Below are 25,850 nucleotides of genomic sequence, written 5' to 3'. Positions count from 1 at the left end.
TTGAGTAATTAATTTAAGATTGTTAAGCAAAAAACTATTATTTAGATCATTAATTTTTTAGCATCAGCAAAGGAAAACAAGAAACTCTTAGCAGGGAGAGCAGCCTACACATTAAAGATTTCCAAAGTCTGCAAAGGATAATGCTTCTCAGTATTTATTTATTATCATAGAAGGTGCTCATACTGTTCCCAAAGCTGAACACACTGTTAACATCATGCTTCAACTAAAAACATTCTGGAACAATCTTGAATTATTTGGTTCCTAAACCAGCCAACCTGTCAACATCTGAAAATCAATGCTATCAGTATCTCTTCTAGTGAGAGGATTACTTAACAGGGGCATCTTCACAGTCATCCTTGGCACACCTGGTCACAGAAATACATGATATGCACCGCTGCACAGTCGGGGTTTGTGTTGAGATAGATTTTAGCAGATGAGGCATAAAATTTGAAAATATGCAGCCAGGGAGTTGGGCAGTATAAAAATCCTCTGTTCCATAAACATCAGTCTGCTTCAGATTTTGTTCTTAAGTCTATCCAACTAAATATTTAAGTAACAAAGTTCTGAAAGCATATGTGAGAATGCTGGAAAGCAAAAGACTAGTTTTCACAAGCTGGTATAAATAAATGCTCAACATTTAGACGTGTCATTATATATAATGTTGGGTAAACACATTGGCTAAGATATAGTAGTATTAAAAATCAAAAGACATGGATATAAAATTAGGCACATGAAAACATATAAAAGAGAAATTTTGTAGAGATAAATAAAATTATATACACCTATCTTCCTTGGAAGGTAAAGTGGGAATTAAAAAAGATATGGGGATCATCTGGAAGAGGTATCTGTCTCTGCTTGCCTTTGGAACTGAGGTGCTGTACAAATTTGCTCTTCATAAAAAAAGGGGGAGGAGAGTAGAAATCATAAGTTTTCTCATGTGTCTTCTTCAGCTGTGCATGTTTTCAATCCTGCACTGTTGTGCCTAGTTAATCTCAGTTACTAGAGATAAAGGAAAATATGAGATGATGGTGTAATTTTACATCATGGACAGGTATTTTCTAGAAGAAAATGAAAAGAGGCTTGGATAGAATACTAAAGTGTGGCATTCTGGAAAGGGATTCTAGAAAGTATATAGAAGAATAAATGGGACAGAGACAATGAAGAACTATAAAACCACTTTCTGATGGGCTGTGAATTATAGCCATGAGCTAGATAAATCAGCCAGATCTTTGATTTCTCTCCTCCTTTATCAATTACTCCAGCCCCTTTCCCTAACCCCCACACTATGTGCCTAAATAGAAATAGAGGTATGAGAAAACATAATAAGTTATTGGAGTTGATCAACCTGTTTCTTGTGGAGCACTGGACAGTATTTTCATATAGTAACAACAAAGTAGGGATTGAGGTAAAGGGGCATTTAGAATAGAAGGAAAGATACAATATACAACTATTTCTAATGGTTTCAAAATACCCCTTAACTTCCAGGAACATCCTTGTCAATTCAATTATGGTAATGCATATTTTGAAAAAAAATAAAAAACTTTTTGGGGGAACAAATATTGAGTTCACAATAATCCAATCATAACTTTAACAGAAAAACCAATCTCTGTTTCATTTCACTGCACCATAGTATTTAATCTTTTTCTATTGATAGTTAGTGCATAAAATTTTCATTAAAAAGGTTTAAACATCAGAGGTAATATTTGGAGGAAGCAGCAGATTCACAGTAGCTCTTTATTATTTGGCCACTTTATAATTAGATTATAACTTTATGAGAAAGCACATACAAGGCACTGGGTCAGGGCTTTAAAGTTACAAAACTAATAAAGTAATTCAGGGCATATTATTATTTTGAAATGACTTACAAGTACTTTCATTTTACTGCTAAACACTTTTATAATTCCTTTCCCAAAGACAAACATGTTCAGCTCTTGATTTGTGTTTATCTTTGAATTTAATTATATTTGCAGTCTTTTTTCAAATTTACAATTAGTCCTCTTTACATTTATGTTACACTATTCTACAATTTTTCTCCCTCAGTATTGTAGTAGGTGGTGGCTTAATATATTTGTGTACTGTTGTAATAATTACCTGTACATAAAGATTTGAGCATCCTGACAAAAGGTATTTTGTAATTTAGTTATTTTATTGCTCAAACATTTGCAAATAACATAGTCATGAAGTCTAACACATAGAAATATAACACAGATTCTAGTGCCATCCAGGAAACCACTAGATCAAAATTATGTTATACCAACATAAATTAGCATTTTACATATTACTAGACAAACTGCATGTGACATGGGCCTGAAATTAAGTCACCTTCTATCAGATGGTTAGTAGGTCAGGCATTGTGCATCAACACAAATGTACAATAATGGCCAGGTGAGGCTAAATGTGTGTGGATTTTTTGTAATTTTTGTTGGTGATATGCTAAATGAAAATAAAGAAAATAAAAATTTTAGAAAAACATTGGTTAAGAAAATGACAAAATTAAGGCCTAATTATAGTTCTTCCACTTACTGAATTTATTAACATTAAATTTATCATTTAACATCTAGGATTTTTTTTAACATATGTAAAGAAGTGAGGCTGAGCTAAGAACTACAGACTTATTCTTTCTAGTTCTGAAAATATAGGAGTCTATGGATTAAAGTTTGTTCTCCCTGTCCTTATATTATTATCTCATTATTGATACAGAAAACTTGGCAGAAAAACTAACTCCTTTAAAACACTAAAATTATTTCAAGTAAAACTATATTCCATAATGATAAATAATGCAAGCTCCCAAGTTTGTCTTTCTTCAAGTTAAGTTTACCACCTTAAGTAGATTGACTAATTTTACTGTTCCATTCAATATAAGTAGGAATGTTTTGACATAATTAACAAGCAAATTTGTTATCTGAAATGAGAACATTAAGAAATAATAACTAGAAAAATATTAAATGTTTATGCAATTAGTAACAGAAATTCTGATAGGAGAAATGAACATAAGCAACATACTAGTCTGACAGTTGGGAGACTTGAAAAATGAAAGGTAGAAAAAAATTAATGTAACATAAAAATTGAGAAAAGTTTACCCTTCAGAGAGGATTTGTTTGCCAAACCTGCCTAAAGATTTTCAGTAATTCCTGGGAGCAGCAAGATGGCAATGGAATAGGCGGACGTACCAACTTCCACCTCCCAGAACCAAAGTGGATTACAACTTAATTTTAAGAACCATTATCTGGAAAAACCAACTTTGGACTAAACTAAGAGGACTCTTCAACAAAGGAACACTAAAGAAGCCACAGACACTGGTAGAAAGAGCAGAAACCTGGAGAGGGCTGCCCAGCTCCCGGGTGCGAATGGCAACCCAGAGAGACTCGCATGGAGGGAAGTGAGTTTAGCTGAGAGGGGAGGGTCCTAGGCCCCAGGACCAAAGCCCCAGCCGGCAGCCCCAGAGACTAGAAGAGGCATATGGACAGTATTTAGCTGCAAAACAAACCGGGATACTGTTTGTGAGAAAGAGAGAGATTTCTCAGACCCAGGCTTCTTCTTAAAGGGACCATGCAAAAAACCTCTTTCACAACTACTCACCTGGGGCTCCGGGAGACAGGAAGAGATGAGAAGACCAGAGTAACAGGAAGAGAGAATAATCTAGGAGGCACAGGGAGAAACACATTGAGGGACAGCCACCCTAACCCCTGGGTTGAGTCACTCCCCAAATCTAAAGTTAATATTTCCCCTGGAACCAGCAATACCAGCAAAGGGAAGCAAGACACCAGCCAAACAAGCTCTCTCATGGCACTCAGAGCAGAGTCGATTAGAAGCAGGGAGTCATCAGTAATACAGTATTGAGTGCAAGGGTCTGAACTGCATTGCCCCCACCCACACTGCTGAGGGCTTGGCTGGAGGGCGGGCAGTGGTGGGACATGGAAGTGCAGTCCTCTTGGCTGGGGCAGAAGCCAGGCCAGCCACAACTGAGGCCCAGTGTGAGCTCATTTTGACCCAGCAAGAACAGAAAGGGTACATGAAACTGTACAACCCGGCTGCGTGCCAGGTGAGCAAGAGTGGTACCGCCTGCAATCCTGCCCTCAGGGGCAAGGAAAAAGCCAGGTGAAAGTGGGACAACCAGCAGAGAGCTGAAGCTGAGCAGGGGCGAACACCCTGCCCAAGAGCCGAGGCTTGCGCGCAGGCCTGCAAGTAAAGCCCCGCCATTGTGGGCAGAGTGAAAGCCAGGGCACAGGCAGAGACCCGCCGCTGAGTGAGGGTGCGCAGCCCCCACCCCTGGAGCCCAGTCTTGAGGCAGTAGGGAACACAGCCCCACCTGTGGTGTCAAGGCTTCTAGCAGAGTGTAGCTCCACCCAAGAAGGCAGGGCAGAAGCTGAGGCCCACCAGGCCTTGTTGCCTGGGCATGTGAACACTGCCTTGCCCATGGAGAAGAGTTAGAAACTAGAACAGGAATAGATGAACATAGCAAGCACCTAAATAAAGAGATAGCAAATATAAAAATGGCATTGAAATAATATAAATAAAAAAGAATCAGTCAGAAATGACAAATACAATATCAGAAATGAAGACCACAATAAAAAGAATTAAAAGCAGGATGGATGAAGCTGAAGATAGAATCAGAAAGTAAGAGGGCAAGATAAACAAAGATACGAAAGCAGAGCAGCAAAAGGAAAAGAAACTCAGAAAGTCTGAGAAACAGTTCTATGGTGTTCTTAGGGTATATTCCTAAAATTGGGATAGCTGGGTCAAAAGGCAGTTCGATTTTTAATTTTTTGAGGAATCTTCATACTGTTTTCCACAGTGGCTGCACCAGTCTGCATTCCCACCAGCAGTGCAGGAGGGTTCTCTTTTCTCCACATCCTTCCCAGCACTTATTTTGTATTGTTTTGTTGATGAGCACCATTCTGACTGGTGTGAGGTGATATCTCATTGTGGTTTTAATTTGCATTTCTTTAAAGATTAGTGATGTTCAGCATTTTTTCATATACCTATTGGCCATCTGTATGTCCTCTTTGGAGAAGTGTTTATTCATTTTTTTGCCCATTTTTTGATTGGATTGTTTGTCTTAAATTTTAGTTATTAACTCCTTATCAGACATATTGTCAAATATGTTCTCCTATTGTGTAGTTTATCTTTTTATTCTGTTCTTATTGTTTTTAGCTGTGCAAAAGCTTTTAGTTTGATATAGTCCCATTTGTTTATCCTGTCTCTTATTTCACTTGCCTGTGGAGATAAATCAGCAAATATATTGCTGTGAGAGATGTCAGTGAGCTTACTGCCTGTTTTCTTCTAAGATGCTTATGGTATCATGGCTTACATTTAAGTCTTTTATCCATTTTGAATTTTTTTTGTGAATAGTGTAAGTTCGTAGTCTAGCTTCATTATTTTTCAGGTAGATGAAATGCACCCCTATGTTTATGGCAGCATTGTTCACAATAGCAAAGATCTGGAAACAACCCAAGTGTCTGTCAGTGGACGAATGGATTAATAAAGCTTTGGTACATATATAATATGGAATATTATTCAGCCATAAGAAATGATGACAATGAATCATGTACAATAACATGGATGGACCTTGATAACATTATACTGAGTGAAATAAGTAAATCAGAAAAAACTAAGAACTATTTGAATCTATACATAGATGGGACATACAAATGAGACTCAGAGACATGGACAAGAATGTGATGGTAATGGAGGGAGGAGGAAGGAGAGAAAGGGGTGGGGGGAGGGGAGGGGCACAAAGAAAACCAGATAGAAGGTGACAAAAGAAAATTTGACTTTGGGTGAGGGTAATGCAACATAATCAAATGTCAAAATAATCTGGAGATGTTTTCTCTGAACATATGTACCCTGATTTATCAATGTCATTGCATTAAAATTAATAAATTAAAATTAAAAAAAGTCTGAGGAAACTCTAAGAGAGCTCTGTGACAGCATGAAGGGAAACAAGATCCACATTATAGAGGTTCCTGAAGAAGAGAAAGAACAAGGGATAGAAACCTTGTCTAATCAAATCATTGTTGAAAATTTTTCTAAATTCATGAAGGAAAAAGTCACACAGGTTCAAGAAGCACAGAGAATTCCATTAAAGAGAAAACTAAAGAAATCCACACCAAGACACTTCGAATTAAAATACCAATGCTAAGAGATAAAGAGAAAATATTAAAAGCTGCTAGAGAAAGAAAGACTATCACCTACAAAGGAGAACGCACAAGGATGACAACCGACTTCTCAACTGAAATACTTGAGGCCAGAAGGGAATGGCAAGAAATATTCAAAGTAATGCAGAACAAGAGCCTACAACCAATACTACTTTATCCAGCAAGGCTATCGTTTAAAATTGAAAGAGAAAGAAAAGCTTCCCAAACAAAAAAAACCTCAAAGAATTCATTATAACTAAACCAATGCTGCAAGAAATGTTCAGGGGCCTATTGTAAACAGAACAAAGTGGGGAAAGAATATAGCAAAAGAGGAATTCAGCTTTAAAGAATAAAATGGCAATAAATAACTACATATCAATAATAACCTTAAATGTAAATCGTTTAAATGATCTAATCAAAAGACATAGGGTAGCTGTGTGAATAAGAAAACAGGACCCATACATATACTTTCTACAAGAGACACATCTCAAAACAAAAGATACACATAGACTAAAGGTAAAAGGATGGAAAAAAATATTTCATGCAAATGAAAATGAAAAAAAAAAGCTGGGGTAGCAATACGTATATCAGACAAAATGGACTGTAAAACAAAGGCTATCGTAAGAGATAAAGAAGGTCACTACATAATGATAAACGGAGCAATCCAACAGGAAGATATAACCATTATAAATACCTACACACCTAATATAGGAGCACTTAAATATATAAAGCAGACTTTGATGGATATAAAGGGCAAGATCAACAGCAATACTATAATAGTAGAGGATTTCAATGCCCCACTAATATCACTAGATAAATTCTCAAGAAAGAAAATTAACAAAGAAAAAGCAGACCTAAAGACATACTAGATCAACTGGATTTAACAGATATCTTCAGAACCTTTCACCCTAAAGCAGCAGAATATACATTCTTTCCAAGTGCTCATGGTACATTCTCTAGGATAGACCACATGTTAGGGCACAAAAGAGGTCTCAACAAATTTAAGAAGATTGAAATCATATCAAGCATTTTCTCTGATCACAATGGCATGAAACTAAAAATCAACCACAACAGAAAAACTAAAAATACTCAAACATATGGAAACTAAATAGCATATTTTTAAGTAACAAATGGGTTAACAATGAGATCAAAGAAGAAATAAAAAAAATTTTTTGAAACAAATAAAAATACATACAACTCAAAATTTAAGGAATACAGCAAAAGCAGTTCTGAGAGGGAAGTTCATAGCACTGCAGGCATACTTTAAAAAGCTAGAAAAAGCTCAAATAAACAACCTAACCTGGCATCAAAAAGAACTAGAAAAAGAGCAGCAAGTAAAGCCCAGAGATAGTAGAAGAAAGGAAATAATAAAGATCAGAGAGGAAATAAATGACACAGAGGCTAAAGAAACAATACAGAGACTCAATAAAGCCAAGAGCTGGTTCTTTGAAAAGGTAAACAAGATTGATGAACCTTTAACCAGACTCACCAAGAAAAAAAGAGAGAGGACTCAAATAAATAAAATTAGAAATGAGAGTGGAGAAATAACGACTGACGCAACAAAAACCCAAAATATTGTAAGAAAATACTATGAAGAACTATATGCCAAAAAATTAAACTACCTATGTGAAATGGACAAATTCCTTGAAACAATTTTTCAAAAATTAATCTGGAAGAATCAGAAAATCTAAACAAACTGATTACAACAAATGAGATCGAAACAGTTACCAAAAACTCCCAACAAACAAAAGTCCTGGGCTAGATAGATGGCTTCACAGATGAATTCTATCAAAGATTCAAAGAAGAGCTAACTCCTATCCTTCTCAAAGTATTTCAAAAAATTCAATAGGAAGGAAAACTTCCAAGCTCCTTTTACGAGGTGAGCATAATTCTGATTCCAAAACCAAGCAAAGACAACACAAAGAAAGAAAATTATAGGCCTATTTCCCTGATGAATTTAGATGCTAAAATCCTCAACAAAATATTAGCAAACTGGATACATCAATACATGAAAAAAATCATACATCATGATTAAGTGGGATTTATTCTGGGGAGGCAAGGATGGTACAATATTCACAAATCCATCAATGTGATTCATCACATAAACAAAAGGAAGGAGAAAAACCACATGATAATTTCAATAGATGCAAAAAAAGCATTTGATAAAATCCAGCACCCATTTATAATCAAAACTCTCAGCAAAGTGGGAATACAGGGAACATACCTCAACATGACAAAAGTCATCTATGAAAATCCCACAGCGAACATCATAATTAATTGGCAAAAATTAAAAGCTATTCCACGAAGATCAGGAACAAGACAGGGGTGCCCCCTTTCACCACTCTTATTCAACATAGTGCAGAAAGTGCTAGCTAGAGCAATCAGACAAGAAGAAATAAAAGGCATCTAAACTGGAAAAGAAGTAAAACTATCATTATTTGCAGATGATATGATACTGTATATCAAAAACCCTAAAGTCTCAGTCAAAAAACTACTAAACCTGATAAATGAGTTCAGCAAGGTGGCAGGGTATAAAATTAATACACAGAAATCAGAGACATTTATGTACACCAACAATGAACTGTCAGAAAAAGAAATTAAGGAAACAATCCCCTTCATTATTGCAAAAAATAAATAAATAAAGTACCTAGAAATAATTTAACCAAGGAGATTAAAGACTTGTACTTGGAAAATTACAAAACATTGATAAAAGAAATCAAGGAAGATACAACAAGTGGAAGCATATACTGTGCTCATGGTAGGAAGAATAAACATCATCAAAATGTCTATACTACCCAAAGCTATTTACAAATTCAATGCAATACCATAAAAATACCAATGATATACTTCAAAGATATAGAAAAAATATTCCAAAAATGTATATGGAGCCAAAGAAGAACACAGATAGCCTCAGCAATCTTGAAAAAGAAGTATAAAATGGGAGGTATCACACTTCCTGATATCAAGTGTGATACAAGGCTATTATACTCAAAACAGCATGGTACTGGCATAAGAACAGGCATATAGATCAATGAAACAGAAGAGAGAATCCAGAAATAAACCCACACCTTATGGTCAATTGATATTTGACAAAGGAAGTAAGAGCATACAATGGAGTAAAGACAGTCTCTTAAACAAATGGTCTTGGGAAAATTGGACAGCTAACCACAAAAAATGAAACTAGACCACCAACTTACACCAGTCACAAAAATAAATTCAAAATCGATAAGACTTAAACATAAGTGGTGAAACCATAAGCATCTTAGAAGAAAACAGGCAGTAAGCTCTCCGACATCTCTCGCAGCAATATATTTGCTGATTTATCTCCACTGGCAAGGGAAATAAAAGACAGGATAAACAAATGGGATTATATCAAACTAAAAAGCTTTTGTCACAGCTAAAGACAATATGAACAGAATAAAAAGGCAAACCACACAATGGGAGATCATATTCAACAATACGACTGATAAGGGGTTAATAACCAAAATTTATAAAGAATTTGTAAAACTCAACATCAGGAAGACAAACAATCCAATCAAAAATGGGCAAAAGAAATGAATAGACACTTCTCCAAAGAGGACATATAGATGGCCAATAGACAGATGAAAAAATGCTCAACATCACTAATCATTAAAGAAAAGCAAATTAACACCACAATGAGATATCACCTCACACCAGTCAGAATGGTGCTCATTAACAAAACAACACATGATAAGTGCTGGTGAGGATGTGGAAAAAGGGGAACCCTCATGCACTGCTGGTGCGAATGCAGACTGGTGCAGCCACTGGAAAACAGTATGGAGATTCCTCAAAAAATTAAAAATGGAACTGCCTTTTAACCCAGCCTTCCCAATTTTAGGAATATATCCAAAGAACACCATAGCACTGATTCAAAAGAAGAAATGCACCCCCATGTTTATGGCAGCATTGTTCACAATAGCGAAGATCTGGAAACAGCCCAAGTGTCCATCAGTGGACGAGTGGATTAAAAAGCAGCGGTACATATATACAATTGAATACTATGGGGCCATGAAAAAGAAGGAAATATTACCTTTTGCAACAACATGGAGGGACCTAGGAACTATTATGTTGAGTGTAATAAGCCAGGCAGATAAAGAAAAATATCATATGCCCTCACTCATTTGAGGAATCCAAGGAACAATGTGAACTGAGGAATAGAATTAAACCTGAAGGGTGGGTGGAGGGAGCTGTTGGGAGGGGTGCAAAGGATATGTTGAGGGGAGGAGGGATGGAATTTGGGCAACAGTATAATCTATGTAAACACAATAAATTAAATAAAAAATAAAGAAATAAAACAGATTTTCAGTAATTTCTTATTAAAAAGTTGTTACAAGTCCATATTAGAACTCCTGTACATATTTCTGGTTGAATATAGTGATCTCAGAGAGAGAAGCATCAATTCATTTCACCTAGTTGTTCTACTAAGTTGTGTACTCGTTCATTGCTTCTCATACATGCCCTAACCAGGGTTAAACCCACAACCTCCAGCGCACCAGAACGACATTTAATCCACTGAGCTACTTGGCCAGGACCCATTTGTCCGTCTTTTCTTTGTTGTTGTTCTGGCACATATGACTCTCCTATTTCATTTGGGAAATTTGTTACTTTTTACTCTTGGGCAATTAACAACTTTACAAGTCATTCTACTAGTGGTGATATGGTATCTACTATCTAATGGCAGTAATGTCATCAGTGATATATGTTGTTCAATGGTGATTGCGTTGGCATCAGTGTCCAATTTAAGACTGTAGTAGCTCTCTAATCAATGTGTTCTGGTGTCATTGGCTGTGTTTTCTAGCTTCCTGGTTCCTTTTGCTTCCTGCATAGTTTCATACAATGAGTCACTAATTTTGTGAGCTATACTTGCCCAATATTTCTATTCAAGCTTAAGTTAACTAGAGTCTGTTTCTATAGTTTTCAATCAAGAACTTTGTTTGTTATAATGTCTTCAAGACAAAAGAGAAGATACATTAACAATGGTATGATTAAGAAGTTTCTCCCCTTGATGGGGTGGATGCATTCGGGAAACACAGAAATCTATGTAAACACAATAAATTAAAATCAATTAAAAAAAGAAGTTTCTCCCCTTAACACACACACACACACACACACACACACACACACAGCAAGCCCAGGCCAGAACACAATAAAGTTCTGTAGAGCAAACTGCTTTCCTGTTTCAGGTGACTGTGGGGGAAGTCTGGACCAAGCTCTTGTTTTGTCTCTGGAGAACTATCCCATGATAACTAGCAACTCATTTTATATAATAGTTATTCCTTTTCCACTATCCTGCATGGCCATATCTGAAGTAAATGTTGGATAGTATGCTCCCCTTTTATTACCTACTCCTTGCCTATTCAATTTTGCAGCATTGAAATTGTTTTATAGCTGTAGTTTTGGCTTTTAGTGTGAGTTTTTAGTTTCTCTGGACGTATACTTTTCTTGGACTTTTTTCAAGTGTCTATTCTCAGATTACATAATTGTTTAATGCCATAAATCCTTTAGATTATACAATAAAAGGGGATAGAAATAATAAAATAAATAACATTAATGGATACAAAGTCAATATACAAAAATCAATTCTATTTCTACATACTAGTAATAAACAAGTAGTAGCCAAAAATTTTAAAGTAACACTTAAAATAGTACAAAAAATAATAAAATAGCTAGCAATTAAATTTTAAAAATATGTACAGAATCTGTGTATTGAAAATTACAAAACATCAACAAAGAAAGCAAAGATGGCCTAAATTAAAAGAGACAAATACGCTTTTCATGAATCAGAAAACTCAATAGTCTTAAGATATTAGTTGTTTTTTTTTTACATGGGTCTATGTATTTAGTATAATTAAAACTAAAGCCACAGTGGAATTATTGTAAATATTGACAAAATGATTCTAAACTTTATATAAAAAGAAAATAATTAGAATAACAAAATATTTTGGAAAGAAGAGTAAAGTTGGAACACTCATACTATTTTATAGAAAGCTTCAATAATCTGAAGAGTATGGTATCAGTGAGATCTCTTATCTTATATGATAATTAACTCAAAACAATTAAGTAAAAAACTTGACTATTCTAAAGGGAAACACAGAGGATCATTTTGGTGACTTGTAATACACAAAGGGTTTTTAGATTTAATATCAATAAAAATATTTTTCTTTAAATGACACTGTTAACAAGAATTGAAAGACCAACTACAGACTTGGGTAATATCTCACAAGAATGTTGTATGTATAGAAGAATATAAAGAACTTTCAAAGCTCAAAAGTAAGAAAAAAGCTCAATCAAAAAAAATGAGGAAAATATTTGAAAGAAGATATATGAGTGGCAAATAAGTATGTGAAAAGATGTTAGTTATCATTAGTCATGAATGGTAATGTGAACTAAAACCATAAAAAGATACAACTGCACATCTAGTTTGACTGCCAACAACTACAACACAACCTGATAAAACCACATCTGCTGACCAGTAAGCAGAAAAATCATAAATGTCATACATTGTCTGTAGCAATGCAAAAATGATACAATCAAGTATTTGGCATTTTCTTATAACATTAAATATATATTTACTCTTCCTCCTACCTATTTACCCAAGAGAAATAAAACTTATCTTCATAAAAATCCTGTACATGAATGTTTATAATAGTTTACTTATATACTCCAAAAACTTGAATCAACCTAAATGCCCTTCATCCAGTGAAAAGATAAACAGACTGGTGTATCCATATAATGAGATATTACTCAGCAATAAGAACGACCACATTATTGATATAAGCTGCAATACATAAGGCAAACTCAAAAGGCTACATGCTTCATGATTCCATTTTATGGCATACTAAAAAAGGCAAAACTTTAAAGGAGAACAGACGGAGATGCCAGGTTTTAAGGATGGAGAAAGCGGCTGATTACAAAGGGGCAACACTGGGGAATATTCTGAGTGATATAATCTCCCCATATTTTGCTCACTGTGGTAGTTACAGAACTACTATACATTTGTGAAAACTTACAGAACTGTATACCAAAAAAAGTAAATTTTATTGTGTGTACATTTAAAGTATTAAACATTACCAATGATAGAATTGAAAAGCAGGAAAATCACTGAGGAAATAGTATAATAATAATAATGTCAACAATTATTTATACTTGATTTAGATGGAGAAACAGTAAAATTATAAAGGGAGATTTGTGATCCCTGAGTAATGTTATGGAGAGAATTCCATACTTACCACATCATTTATGATTGAATTTTTTTAACTTGTATATATGTATATATAATTTAATAAAAGTGAGTTATGTAGTTAACATTTTTAAAAATGTATTTATAAGATTTATATTGAGTTAAGATGATAGATGTTATATACTCAACTGATTTTATTTAATGATGTAATATTAATATAATCCTTCTAGTGTATTCATAGTACATAAAGATAAGCCCTTTTTTATCTGTCTAAAGTTGACTTTTGGATCTGTTAGACCTCAAGTAACAATTATTTATGAATCTATGAAATAAAGCAAACAGACAGTTTAAGCAACATTTCTATACACCAGGGGTCGGGAACCTATGGCTCACGAGCCAGATGTGACTCTTTTTTTTTTTTCCTTTCATTTTTCTGAAGCTGGAAACAGGGAGAGACAGTCAGACAGACTCCCGCATGCGCCCGACCGGGATCCACCCGGCACGCCCACCAGGGGCGATGCTCTGCCCATCCTGGGCATCGCCATGTTGTGACCAGAGCCACTCTAGCGCCTGAGGCAGAGGCCACAGAGCCATCCCCAGCGCCCGGGCCATCTTTGCTCCAATGGAGCCTTGGCTGCGGGAGGGGAAGAGAGAGACAGAGAGGAAAGCGCGGCGGAGAGGTGGAGAAGCAGATGGGTGCTTCTCCTGTGTGCCCTGGCCGGGAATCGAACCCGGGTCCTCCGCACGCTAGGCCGACGCTCTACCGCTGAGCCAACCGGCCAGGGCCCAGATGTGACTCTTTTGATGGCTGCATCTTGCTCACAAACAAATCTTTAATAAAAAATATATAACGTCAAAAATATAAAACATTATCATGTATTACAATCCATTTATTTCCTAATGCTCAGGTTCATAGTTACAGGTAGCTGGAGCCAATTACAGCTGTCCTCTGAGACAACACCAAATTTTTATTGGATAATGCCTAACATACATGGGTCATTGTATGGCTCTCATGGAATTACATTTTAAAATATGTGGCGTACATGGCTCTCTCAGACAAAAAGGTTCACAACTCCTGCTATACACCCATATTCCAGTCTTATTTTTGTCAGTGTGTGTTGTATTCTGCTTTGCAGTCTATAATGTAGTCAAGGTGGGTATTTGGAAAATTCTAAAAGTTCTAAGAAAAAGTAGTTAATCTACTGAAAGATGTGTGTCTCATTGAATTTGTACATGACATAAAATTCTTAACAGAGCAAAAATATTATGGATCCTACCTACTACAGGGCATAGCTCTCCAGAGCAGGCTAGTAAGAACAGCTGCTGTTTGGAAGCACAATATATGTCTTAGTCCAACTTTTTCAGTACATTCTTTCCTTTAAACTCTCAGGAAACCCTATCATATATTATTCTGACCCTGATAATATGTTCTTGCCCTTTCTAAATATAATACCATTTTTTCTCATAGAAAAATATATTTTCCATCATAGCATAGTATTAAATAATATACCAATGTCATCACAAATGCTTAGAAACATACCTCTATCTCCTTGGTATTTATTTTGCATATTTCAACCCTATCAAAACCAACTGTCTGTTAACTTTCACACTCGGAAACTGAACATTACCTGTTGATTCTGAAAAAGACAGCTCTGATCACTAAAACAAGCAAAAATTGTAAACTCTGGTCTTACAATATTTTCAATTCTGTTTTGGGGAAAGGTACTTTTTATTTGACATGAATTTTTTACATTTAATATAGTTTCTACATATATTTCCTTAATCTTATTAATTTCATGATAAAACCAGAAGGAAGATCCCAAGTGTGGCATTATGTAAACAAAACATTTACTGAGAAATAATACTCGGCCTTCTTATTCTACTTCTGATGAGATCGGGCGTGTACAGGGTGGTATGGCCGTAGACTTATTCTATTTCTTATGGTATAAGGCATGCTGACTAAACTATCATATTCTGAATCTGTCTTTTCATTTAAACAACAATGCAATAATAAACCAGAGATAGCCTGACCAGGCAGTGGCACAGTGGATACAGCGTCGGACTGAAATGCGGAAGGACCCAGGTTCGAGACCCCGAGGTTGCCAGCTTGACCATGGGCTCATCTGGTTTGAGCAAAGCTCACCAGCTTGAGCCCAGGGTCGCTGGCTCGAGCAAGGGGTTACTCGGTCTGCTGAAGGCCCACAGTCAAAGCACATATGCGAAAGCAATCAATAAACAACTAAGGTGTTGCAACGAAAAACTGATGATTAATGCTTCTCTTCTCTCTCCGTTCCTGTCTGTCTATCCCTATCTCTCTCTCTGACTCTCTCTCTGTCTCTGTGTAAAAAAAAAAAAAAGAAATTAAACCACAGACAAAACACTTATTGAGGGAGGGGGATGATTTAAATTTCAACAAAGAAAAAGATTTAATTTTAATTATTAAGGGGGTTATTTTACAAGAAAGTATAAATATACATATATATCTATATCTATCTATATATATTTATATCTATCTATATATATATATGGCTTAATAGTGGCCTTTATGTCTAGAATATTGTTTTCTCAATATAACCCCTATTGAGGCAAAAATAATATCTACAAATGATAAAGTTTTGCTGTATTTCTTAAGTGTTTTAATAAACATAGTTATAATATGGCAAGTAAATTAAACTCCTTAATCTTTTCACCCTACTTTACTCTCTAACACTGTATTGCTATACTTGGAAAATGATCTTTTCACAAAGTCACTAATCATGCAAGACTGATTAAAAAGAAAAAGTTTTCTTGATTCCTGTGACCCCTAAGCTGCAGTCTTTGAATAGGAGATTAAAACTTAATTATTTTGATGTACCATTTCAGTGTTATCAATCAGGCCTCTTCACCACTTTGAAAATGTAAATTGTTTGAGTAAAATAGGTGAACGCTCTGTTCTTTCCCTTTTTAAAGAATTCACATTTTCACTTTCTAGATGAAAAATAATAGCTTGACCAAATGCTAATCATACTTTCTGCTGACAAAGATAAAATAAACCGAGAGATTATCTAGAATACTAAGGGGATAGCAGTATGCATAAATCAATACGACTTCTACCTACATTACTAATCTTCTTTCAGACATAAAACACAAAGTTTTTGAAAAATGTAGACTGCTCTGAGATAAGGTTTGAAGTGCTCTCTCAATCATAAGGCATACTTTTCTTTGCTAAACTATTTTAAGTTAAATTATTTTAACATTAAAAAAATGAATCTAAAAAAAGTCAGCATTTTGTACCCAATCACTATTGTCTAACTCAGTACAGGTCTACACAGGTAATCACATCAATTTCATGTATGAAACTTACATAAATATTCTGTGTTTTGTAGAGCATTTAACTGAAAGTACATCTTGCATTTTCTTTGTTGTTGAAAATCATAGTTTACATACTGATCCATATCAATACATGCAAAGAAGGTGGTTTACTCTATTATGTGAACACTTCATTATTTAAATTGTCATTTAAGATGTGTCCAGATTTGGACACATCTAAGTCCTAATTTTGATCCCAGTCCACTTTTGTTCTTCTTTATGTTGAATTTCCTTTCACGGCCTTTTGAGTCCTTTCTTGCCAGCCATACACAAGGGAAAGGAACCTCATGAGAGGTTGCCTGAGTTCAAATTTTGGCTCTACCAGTTTTTCACTGTTAATTTTAGGAAAATTATTGAACTTAATTAAGCCTCAGCTTATACTTCTATAAAAATTATATGATAATGTCTCATTGGTTTTTAGAAATGATAAAATTCATGAAACATATGTAGCTAGTCCTGGCACATTCAAAATGTTTTATAAACAAACTGTGAATATTGATACCCTTATTCCCAGTAGCCTTCTGGGACAGGAACATCACTATATATGATGTTACAAATATATCCTCCCAAAATACCGATAGCCATAGGCTTGATCCCACATCATCCACAGATTGTGTTCTTTTATTACACAGTAAGCATGTATTTTTCTAACATCTCCATAACTACAATGAGCAGTTGGATCTTGTCACACAATGAGGTACTGTTCTAAAAATGATTAGATATGTCTGATTTACAATCAGTAAGTTGACAATATCTTTCTAATGGCACACTCAAACTCTAAGACCCCACATGCCTATTAACAATCTCTATATAAAAATTAATTTACATGGATCAAGCAGTCCAACTGGCTAACACTCATATAACTTGTGTGCCTAACAGTTAATACCTCTTCTTTCTTCCTGCAATGTGGATTCAACTATGCCTTGTAAAGTGATATGTCACTTCCTTATACCCAGAACTAAACAGTCAAACCCCACTGTGCTTGCATTTAACTGCTCTATAAGTAAAAGGGAGTGGTGTTCGTAGTAGTAGGTCCACTACTCCCTTCTGTATGCATATAACTTGGACCAAAGATGAAATGGAATCTGATTCTCTTATTCTTTGAGTAGTGTTGGTTCTTATGCAGCACTAATGTTGAACTGTCTCAATATTATTGAATTTATTTCCACTATTTCTCTGTGTAAGGTGGCTATTATTATACCCACACTACAGAAGAAGCAGGTTATAGAACAAAATTTTGCATAAAAGAAATTAAATGTATAAAATTGTCCTCATTAGAACTTTGCTTCAAATAAGTACTTCCAAGTTATGGTCTAACCTTAACAATAGTAACTTATCATGGCCAAATTGCCTTCACATTAATTTACTCACTAGGTCTCAAAAGAACCTTTTCTGTTGATGAGGCAAATACTATTATCCTCTTTTTTTTTAGATAATAGCATTGAATTTGAAGTTAATGCATTTGCCCACAGAATCTTTTCTTCCAAGAATGACACAATTTATTTTCTCTTATTCAAATGTTCTTCTAGTAATAATGGCAGTGATGATGATATAATAATATCTACAATAATACAATAACAATTATTAACAGTCTTGAGTTTCTAAACATGTATGTGAAAATCTCAATGGTGTGAGATTAATGATGATATATTACCTCATCTAATCCTATTAATGTTATAAAATAAATATTACCTTAAACAAATTAGGAAGCTGATTTTGGAAGATGTTAAATGTGTCCTAGATAATTTATATAACAAACTAAGATACTTCTTAAGGTAACTCTGTTTATTAAGAATATAATTCAAAAAGAGCCCATGTGTTGGTCCCCTCTAGTTTTACTATTCAAAATATAATAATGTATGTGCTTTAGTTAGGACACAAATCATTGCTTCATAAGTTTCTAATTATAAATTCCCATATCATTATTCTTTAAATATCATATAGAGAGTATTACTGCCTGACTAATGAAGGCGCAATGACTAGAGCATTGATCTAAACATTGAGGTACCCAGTTTGAAACCTTAATGTTCAAGGCTTCAGAGCGGGATCACTGACATGAGCCCACGTTTACTTATTTGAGCCCAAAAGTCACTGGCTTGCCTTGAGCCCCCAGTCAAGGCACATATGAGAAGCAATCAATGAACAACTAAAGTGAAGCAACTACGAGTTGATACTTTGATACCGCTCATCTATCTCCTCACTTTCTCTCTCCTTTTGTCTCTGTCTCTCAAAAATAAATAAATAAATAAATAAATAAATAAATAAATAAATAAATAAAGTATTATGTGCTTTGATATAGTAGCTTTGGAGCATCTCCTGCTTTGGTTGCAGTAAAAATAAGTGTGAATATTTTATAAAACAAAAAGATGTACTTCTCTGTCTCCACCAATTACATACTCTTGACATGATTCTGTATATAGAGAACCCCCAAAGTTTCCACTGAAAAACTATTAGAAACAATAAATCAATACAGTAAACTCACAGGATATAAAATCAATATATGAAAATCCACTGCTTTCTTATATGACAATAATAAATCTTCAGAAAATGCACTAAAAAACAATTCTTACAATTGCAACAAAAATATGTAATAATAAAATTAACAAAGGATGTAAAGGACCTATACACTAAAAACTATAAAGCATTATTGAAAAAAAAACTAAAAAAGACACAATGAAATGGAAAAATATTCCACGCTCATGGATTGGAAGAATCAACATAGTTAAAATGGCAACACTACTCAAAGCAATATACAAATTTAATGCAATTCCCATCAAAATCCAATGTAATTTTTTAAAGAAATGAAACAAAAATCACCAGGTTTGTATGGAACCATAAAAAAAAACCCAAATAGTCAAAGCAATCCTGTAAAAAAGAAATGAAGCCAGAGGTATCAAACTACTTGACTTCAAATTATACTATATAGCCATAATAATGATAATCAAAACAGCATGGTACTGGCAGAAAAATTGATATACAGACCAATGGAACAGAATTGAGAGGACTCCAAAAAAACCACATATATAGAGAGAAATGGTCTTCAACAAAGGAGCAAAAAACACATAGTGGAGAAAAGAAAGTCTCTTCAATAAATGGTGCTGGGAAAATTGGAAAACCACATGCAAAAGAATGAAACTTGACTACAGTCTGTACCATTGCACAAAAATTAATTCAAAATGGATCAAAGACCTAAATATTTATATAAGATCCAAAATAATAAATTACATAGAAATAAACATAGGTACTAAACTTAAGGACCTTGATCATAGAGAACAATTTATGAATTTGACCCCAAAAGCAAGGGAAGTAAAGGCAAAAATAAATGAATAAGACTATAACAGACTAAAATGCTTCTGCACAGGAAAAGAAACTGACAGTGAAACAAATAGGCAGCCAACTAAATAGGAGATTATATTTTCAAACAACAGCTCTGATAAGGGGTTAATATCCGAAATATACAAAGAACTAAAAAAGCTCAGCACCAAACAAACAATCCAATTAAAAAATAAGGAGAGGACCTGAACAGACACTTATCCCAAGAAGACATACAAATGGCCAACAGATATATGAAAAGATGATCATCTTCACTAGCTCTTAGAGAAATTCAAATCAAAATTACAATGAGATACCACCTCTCACTTGTTAGATTGGCTATTATCAACAAGACACATACAAACAAGTTTTGGAGAGGCTGTGGAGAAAAAGGAACCCTCATTCATTGCTGGTGGGAATGTAAACTGGTACAGTCATTATGGAATAAATTATGGTGGTTTCTCAAAAAATTAAGAATAAAACTACCATATGACCCAGCAATCCCTCTATTGGGTATCTACCTCAAAATTCAAAAACACTGGTATGCAAAGACACATGCACCCCATGCAATTGCAGCATTATTCATAGTGGCCAAGACATGGAATAACCAAAGTGTCCTTTGATAGAGGACTAGATAAAGAAGATGTGGTACATGTATACAGTGGAATACTACTCAGCCATAAGAAAAGATAATATATTGCCATTTGCAATAACATATATGGACCTTGAGAACATTATGCTGAGTGAAATAAGTAAATCAGAAAATGGCGCCTGACCAGGTGGTGGCACAGTGGATAGAGCATCGGACTAGGGTGCAGAGGACCCAGGTTCGAGACCCTGAGGTCGCCAGCTTGAGCGTGGGCTCATTTGGTTTGAGCAAAAAGCTCACCAGCTTGGACCCAAGGTCGCTGGCTTGAGCAAGGGGTACTTCGTCTGCTGTGGCCCCACGGTCAAGGCACATATAAGAAAGCAATCAATGAACAACTAAGGCGTCGCAACAAAAACCTAATGATTGATACTTCTCATCTCTCTCTGTTCCTGTCTGTCTGTCCCTATCTATCCCTCTCTCTAATCTCTCTCTGTCTCTGAAAAAAAAATGCTAAAAACTACATGATTTCACACATAGGTGGGATATAAGACTGTGACTCATAAACATAAATAAAAGTGAAGTAGTTACCAGGGGGAAGGGGAAGTAAGGAAGGAGGGAAGAGACTAAAGAGAGACAAAAATATCAAATATAGGATGACAGAAAATGATCTGTCTTTGGTTGATGGGTATACAACATAATCAACAGTTCAAATGCTATAAAAAATATTTACCTGAAACTTAAGTACTCTTATTGATCAATGTCACCTCATTAAATTTAATTTTCTAAATAAAATTTTTTAAAAATTACATTCTATCTGTATATTTCTCCATATTTCCCTAGGCCTTGCCTTTCTTTATCTCCTACCATAATCTCAGTCCAGATCACTTATATGTCCAATAGAAAATATTTATTTCCATCACAGTCCATTCAAGTTATTAAGAATTTAAAATACTCCAGTATTTTATTATGTGCTATAATTACAGAAATGAATGAACATGGCATCTTCCCTTATGGATAAAAGCATTTATATAAAGATATTGACATTAAATAAATGCATTTATAATTAAATAATGGGAAAGGGAGGACAAAAAAAATGTCAAGATGAAGGATGACATGTGGCCTTTAATAAAAGAGCTTTACCTAACCAGTAAACTCAAGAAGGATTTCCATAATAAAGTAATTTTTAGTAAAAATTTATAATGTGAGTAGGAATTATATATTTAAATAGGGTAGGGAGGCCCTGGCTGGTTGGCTCAGTGGTAGAGCATCGGCCTGGCGTGCAGGAGTCCTGGGTTCGATTCCCGGCCAAAGCACACAGGAGAAGCACCCATCTGCTTCTCCACCCCTCCCCCTCTCCTTCCTCTCTGTGTCTCTCTTCCCCTCCCGCAGCCAAGGCTCCACTGGAGCACAGTTTCCCCGGGTGCTGAGGATGGCTCTGTGGCCTCTGCCTCAGGTGCTAGAATGGCTCTGATTGAGGCAGAGCGACGCCCCAAGATGGGCAGAGCATTGCCCCTGGTGGGCATGCGGGGTGGATCCCGGTCGGGTGCATGCGGGAGTCTGTCTGACTGCCTCCCTGTTTCCAGCTTCAGAAAAATACAAAAAAAAAAAAAAAAAATAGGGTAGGGAAATTATCCAAAGGCCCTGAGGCAGGAAGGTACTGAAGGAAGATAAAAGAGACCACTATGCTACTGAGGTAAAGAAGAGTTATGTATACCTTATTCATGATTTCACTCTCTTCAATAATTAAAAGATTGGAATCAGGGGAAGTTTTTATGTTTAAAAACACACACTGATAAATGGGAAAAGAACTGATTAGAGACTCCAATACTCTATTTGAGGAGAAGGGTTATATAATAGTTACAAAATCTTAGACAAATGTTAGCAGTTAAAATTAGAATTGCAACAGTAAATATGGAGAAATAGAGTCCATGTTTATGACAGTTGGGTTTAGTCTACACAGTTGGTAATTTATCAGAAGAGTGAAAGAGCAAGAAGAGTCCAAAAGTAATTCAAATATTTTCTCATGAGAAAGCTTGATACAAATTTTGAAGTTTCTGAAAGATTAGGAATCAAGTTTAAAACATGATTACTTTAAGATACCAAGGAGAAGCAAAGAAATTGAAAAATAAGAGAAAAAAATTTAAAAACTATATGAAACAGAAGAGAAATAAGAAAAATCAAATTGTAGTACATGTAAATTACTCAACAATTAAAAGGAAAAATCTTTGGATTATGCAAAAATATGGATGAATCATCAACACATTATGCTCAGCAAAAGTAGCCAAACACAAATTACAATACTATGATTTTATGTATGTGCCATTTAGAATAGGAAAATGTAATCTATAGAGATAGAATCCAGATGAATGGTCTCCTAGGGCAAAAGAAGTGGGAAAGAAGGTCAGAGAGACATTTTTGGTACACATGAAGCTTTCTGAGTTGGTGGAGTTTATCTAGATATTGATTGAGTAATTAAATAGTTGTATCAGTATTGATTGAACTCTACACTTAAAATGGGTGCAAATAATACCAGTACAACTAATTTTTTTTTTAAGTGAGAGGAGGGGAGATAGTTTCCTGCATACTCCTTGACTGAGATTCACCCAGCAGCCCTGTCTGGGGCTGATGCTCACAACTAAGCTATTTTTAGCACCTGATGTGGAGACCTCATGGTTGCGAGAGGAAGAGAGAGAGGGGAGAGTGGGGAGGAGTGGAAAAGCAGATGGTTGTTTCTCCCCTGTGTTCTGACTAGAATCAAAACTGACTATACTTTCAACTTCTATCCAAAATTTGATTAAGAAAGAATTAATTTTAAGGTAGAACTAAAAATAGTGTTCAAGTAATTGAGAATTCACTCCTTGCAATAAAACTCTCAAATAATACATAGATATAAAGTAAATTGTATTAAAATGGTATTAAATTGTTAATTTAAACCTACCTTATGCTTCCATTTAAAATTGAAGTTTCTCAAATGTCACTAATTGTAAGAGAAATGCAAATTAAAACTACAATGAGATATTACCTCATACCTTTAGATGGCTATTATCAATAAATCAACAAACAACAAGCGTTGATGAGGATATAGAAAAAAGGAAACCCTACAGCATTGTTGGTAGGAATGCAGATTGGTGCTGCCACTATGGAAAACAGTATAAAGTTTCTTTGAAAAAATTAAAAGTGGGTCTACCTTATGACTCAGCAATTCTACTTTGGGAGATATAGCCAGAGAAACCCAAGACACGAATGCAAAAGAATATATGCACCACTATGCTAAGTGCAACATTATTTACAGTAGCCAAGATCTGGAAGCAAATCAAGTGCCCATCAATAGACAAGTGGTTAGGAAAATGTGGAACATATACAAAACAGAATACTACTAGGCCACAAAAAAGAATGAAATCTTACCATGTGCAGCAGCATGAATAGAACTGACAAGTATCATGCTCAGTGAAATAAGTAAGTCAAAGACAAATTCCATATAATTTCATTTATATGTGGAATTTAAAGAACAAAATAAATGAACAAACAAAACTGAAACAGACTTATAGACACAGAGTGAACTGGTTGTTGCATCAGGAAAAGGGGGTTGGAGGACTGTGTGAAAGAGGTGGAGGGAGTAAGAAATATTAATTGGTAGTTACAGAGTAGTCATAGGGATTTAAGTACAGCAAAGGGAATATAGTCAATAATATTGCAATAACTATGTGTGGTGCCAGTGGGGGCACTAAAAATATTGAGGGAAACACTGTAAAGTATATGGTTGTCTAACTACTAAGCTGAACATCTGACACCAATACAAAATAAAAAAAAGAAAAAAGCAATAAAATGGAGGCTGATTATTAAAACTAATTTTTTCTGCTTTTGAAAAACACTATAAAGAGAATGAAAATACAATCCAAACATTGAGAGAAAATATTGCAAAAGACACAGCTGGGTTTTTTGGACAAGATGGCGCTGGAGTAGGCAGACGTACCAACATCTACCTCCCAGAACCAAAGTGGAATACAAACTAATTTTTAGAACTATCATCTGGAAAAACCAACTTTGGACTAAACTAAGAGGACTCTTCAACCAAGGAACACTGAAGAAGCCACACCGAGACTGGTAGGAAAAGTGGAAATGTGGAGAGGGCTGCCCAGCTCCCCCAAGCGAACGGCAGCAGGGAGAGACTCGCGTGGTGGGAATTGAGTTTAGCAGAGGGGGAAGGGTCCTGAGCCCCAGGAACAAAGCCCCACCCTGCAGCCCCAGAGCCAAGAAGGGGCATAAGGACAGTATTTAGCTGGAAATAAGTCAGGACACTGTTTGTGAGAAAGAGTCTGATTTCTCAGACCCAGGATCCTTCTTAAAGGAACCGCGCAGAACATCTCTCTCACAAACACTCACCTGGGGCTCCTGGGGATGGAGGGAGAGAGGAGAGGACCAGAGTAACAGGAAGAGAGTGTAATCTAGGAGGCATAGGGAGAAACATTTTGGGAGATAGCCACCCTAACACCTGGGACGAGTCACTCCCCAAAGCTGTAGTGAATATTTCCCCTGGAAACAGCAATACCAGCAAAGGGAAGCAGGAGAGCAGCCAAACAAGCTCCCCCGCAGCACTCAGAGCAGAGTTGCATAGAAGGAGGGAGCTTTTGGGTCTACAGCAGTGAGTCTTAGGGTCTGAGCTGCAACACCCCCACCCACGTGGCTGAGGGCTTGTCGGAGGGCCAGCAGCAGCGGGAGACAAAAGCGTGGTTCTGCTGGCAGGGGCGGAAGCCAGCTGGCCACCACTGGGCTCAGGTGTGAGCTCAATCTTGCCCAGATGGGGGAAGGGGGCATGCAAAACCGGTCAAACTCAGCTGCCGGCAGCCTGTAATCAAGCCTGCGGGAGAAGGGAGGGAACCCCAGAAAGGGTGGAGACAAGCCCCAGGGCAAGGGCAGAGGAGCACAGCCTTGCCCCACCCGTGCAAACCAGGGTTGCGGTCTGACTTGGTAGCTGGCTCCTCCTGTGGGGGTGGAGCCAAAAGCCCAGAAGAGGCAAAGTTCCGCTACTGAGCTGAGCTTGGGCATGCATTCCTGCCCGGTGGTAGAGCCAAGGCTAGCAGCCATTCCTTGAGTGGGCTCCTCCTGCAAGGGCAGGGCAAAAGCCCGGAAACAGGTGGAGACCCACAGCTGAGCAAAGGTGCTCGCCAGTGCCCTCAGGACCGAGCATAACGTCACACATGGGGACGGGACAAAGGCCAAGGCCACCAATGCTTGTACACCCGAGCATGTGATCACAGCCACT

The sequence above is a fragment of the Saccopteryx bilineata genome, chromosome 4 (assembly GCF_036850765.1).
Source record: "Saccopteryx bilineata isolate mSacBil1 chromosome 4, mSacBil1_pri_phased_curated, whole genome shotgun sequence".
Classification (NCBI taxonomy): Eukaryota; Metazoa; Chordata; class Mammalia; order Chiroptera; family Emballonuridae; genus Saccopteryx; species Saccopteryx bilineata.
This window is presented reverse-complemented; position numbering follows the sequence as displayed.